Below are 3373 nucleotides of genomic sequence, written 5' to 3'. Positions count from 1 at the left end.
GGCTTTTGTATTGGATGAAATTTGTGATTAATTGGTGAAAGAATTGAGTGATTTGGTTAAGAATTGAGGAAGATATGAGGGTTTGAAGGTTTGAAGGTTATGGAGGTTTAGAGAGAAGTTTGAAGGTAGAGAGAGGTTTGTGTTGGAGAATGAGGAAGAAGAAGAGAAAAACATTGTGTATATAGGCACAAGAGGTCGGGCACGGCCGTGCCACCTATTGGCACGGGCCGTGCCATCTTCCCGACTTCAATCCTCCATTTTCCTTTAAAAACTTTGGCACGGCCGTGCCATACCTAGCACGGGCCGTGCCACCTTTCTGGTCCTAGGGGCTTCGGAATTTTTCAATTTCTCGATTTTTTCGAATCACACTTGGACAATTACCTACAAAACAACTTAAAACAAAGAAAAACGAAACAAAAGCAATTAAATGCGTGGGTTGCCTCCCACGAAGCGCTCTTTTAATGTCATTAGCTTGACGGTCAAAAAGAGTCCTTAGAATGGATCAAAGATATCATATTGTGTAGATGACGCTATAAAACGTTCTTTCACAACATGATCGTTAAGCATGCAACAAGAGTAAAGAGCGGGACCTTTCATAACGTTTTCCAACTCAAATCCTACCATTCTATCACTCACTTGAAAGACTATCCTACCGTGCTTGACATCTACGAGAGCTCCCGCAGTTGCGAGGAAAGGTCTACCTAGGATTATAGGGACGTCATCGTCCTCTTCAATGTCAACGACTACAAAATCAGTTGGGATGTATATCCCTTCTATCTTAACGGTATGTCCTCGACAAATCCTACATGTTTCATGGTAGAATGATCGGCTAGCTTTAATTCCATTTCGGTAGGCTTCAACTCTCCTATCCCTATCCTTTTAAGAAGAGACAAAGGCAGCAAACTAACACTAGCTCCTAAGTCACATAAGGCTTTGTTTATGGCTTCATTCCCAATTTCACATGGTATGGCAAAGATACACGGATCTCTAAGCTTAGGGGTGCCTCTTAAATGATTGCACTAGTGTCCTTAGCCAAGGTTATTGTCTCATTATGCTCTATAGCCCTTTTCTTTGAAAAAATTTCCTTTAAAAACTTGGCATATAGAGGCATCCTAGACAAAGCTTCAGCAAAGGGAAGTTTAATGCAAATCTTTCTAAGTATGTTAACAAATTTTTCAAACTTACCCTCTAGTTTAAGCTTATCGGGATTTAAAGGGGATGGAGTTTTGTTTTCTTCAAGTGGTTTTGCTTCTTCTATCACAACTTTATCACTTAAAGGCTTGACACTTTCTTTCCCAATGTTTTTAACCTTAGCAAAAGTTTCTCCTAACTTACTACCCCCAAAAGATATGACATTAACTTGGGCTTTGGGATTGACTTCGGTTTGACCGGGAAAGACTCCGGTGTTTGGGAAGAGGTAGCCACTTGTTGGGCTATTTGAGCGATTTGGGTTTCAAGCATTTTAGAGTGAGTGGCAATAGAATCAACCTTGGTATTGAGCTTGGAAAGAGAATCATTCGAAATCCGGTTTGGTTTTTAAGTTCTTGAAGTTGTTTGTTTTGGTTGGCAATAGAATTTTCCAACAAAATCTCCAAATTGGATTTACGAGTGAATCTTTGGTTGTTTGCATAACCGGGTGGTGCTACTTGTCCATAGGGATTTTGGTTTTTATAAAAATTTTGATTTTGTCTCATCCCTTGGTTGTATTGAGCATAATTCATTTGCTCAACACCATTAATAGCACTACCTAGTTGGCAATCAACACCAGCATGACCGGTTATACCACATATTTCACAAGAAGGAGTAGAAGCAGAGTTGATAGCACTAACATTGAGTTTTTCAAGTTTTTCGGTTAGTGTATCAATTTTAGAAGCAATGTGGTCATAGTTAGAGACTTCGTACATACCTTCCTCCCTTTTGGAGGATGAAGAACTAGAGATGGCTCTCTCGTCGGTCCATTTGTAATGATTTTGAGCCATGTCTTCAATCAAGGCATACGCCTCCGTGTAGTTCTTGTTCATAAGTGCTCCACCTGTGTTGCATCAACGAGACATCTTAGTGGTATAAGACAAGCCATTATAAAAAAGTGTGGACTATAAGCCACTTTTCTAGGCCATGGTGGGGACAAAGTCTTAGCATTTCTTTGAAACGCTCCCACGCATCATAGAGAGACTCCCCATCTATTTGGTTGAACCGCGTAATTTGGTCTCTAAGTTTAGCGGTTTTAGATGGTGGAAAGAAACGGGCAAGGAATGCTTGCCTCATCTGATCCCATGAAGTAATGGAACCGACTTCGAGGGAATGGAACCAAGCGCTAGCTCTATCCCTTAAGGAAAAGGGAAAGAGATGAAGTCTTTCGGCCTCTTGGTTCTCCTTCATGGTTCCACTAATTCGTAGGAAAACGAGAGATGTGAAGATTGGGATCCTCGGTGGGGGATCCCGAGAATTGGTTTTGCTGCACCAAGTTAAGTAGGGCGAGGCTTAATTTCGAAGTTGTCATCCTCAACCGTTGGGTACACAATAACGGCTTGTGGCTCGGCCGTAGACGGCGTTGCATACTCTTTGAGATTGCGATTGGCCATGGCGGTGTTATTTCATGCGTCTCTCTTTCGTCTATGCAAATACCTTTCGATCTCGTTGATTATTACAACTCGATTTACGGTTTTTCGCATAAAAAATTGAGAACCCAAGAAGTTAGTGATAACGAGAAAAATAAAAATAAAAATAAAAGCGAGAAAAAGAAAGAGAAGAAGAGAGAATTCTAATCACTAAGAAAAAGCTAATTAAATTAGTTAACTCCCCGGCAACGGCGCCAAAAACTTGATAGGGCCAAACCGCAAGTGCACGGCCTATCGAAGTAGTAGTAGTAAGTAGAGTTATCGTTCCGCTAGGGAGTTGGTCAATCCAATTAGCTTTTAGAAATTGATTAGAAGAGAAAGAAATAAGAAGTTGGAGAGTGCGAGTTTTTGAAGGTAAATAACAATAATATTAAAAAGCCTTGGGATCATTGGTTCATCATAATATCGAATCTTTTCACAAGCAAGCCTTAAACTTATAATTAAACGTTAATCCTAATTACTAAGGACAAGTCTCTCTTTAGCATATCACGGCTCCTCTCGAAGTCGGTGAGTGTATCCCTCCAACAACCACACCTATTCTCATGGGTGATTGCCTTTGGGACCCTTGAAGATCGAAACTTTATGTGTCCCGGGGTTTGGTAGACTATTCTCATGTTTCGCAAACCTTGTCTAAATTCACTTGTTCGGATATCAAAGCTCCGCGTTCGCTTTATGAATTGATATACGTAATGATGAATTAACCATTATCAAACCCTCCGCGTTCGCTTCCACGGTTTGATAATAATTAATTCATG

At 40.6% G+C, this 3373-nt stretch overlaps 1 non-coding gene across 1 annotated transcript; it reads left to right on the top strand.

Moving 5' to 3' along the window:
* Nucleotides 1-2110: 2110 nt before the first annotated feature.
* LOC146899416 (small nucleolar RNA R71) lies at nt 2111-2217 on the top strand. The gene has a single exon (XR_015024329.1). It is a non-coding gene; the product is annotated as a small nucleolar RNA R71 (small nucleolar RNA).
* The last annotated feature ends 1156 nt before the right edge of the window (nt 2218-3373 follow it).

Source organism: Medicago sativa, chromosome 8 (genome assembly GCF_051527215.1).
Source record: "Medicago sativa cultivar Bolivia chromosome 8, Bolivia_mono, whole genome shotgun sequence".
NCBI classification, from domain to species: Eukaryota; Viridiplantae; Streptophyta; class Magnoliopsida; order Fabales; family Fabaceae; genus Medicago; species Medicago sativa.
The sequence above is the reverse complement of the archived record's forward strand: the minus strand, read 5'-3'. Positions and strand labels throughout refer to the sequence as shown.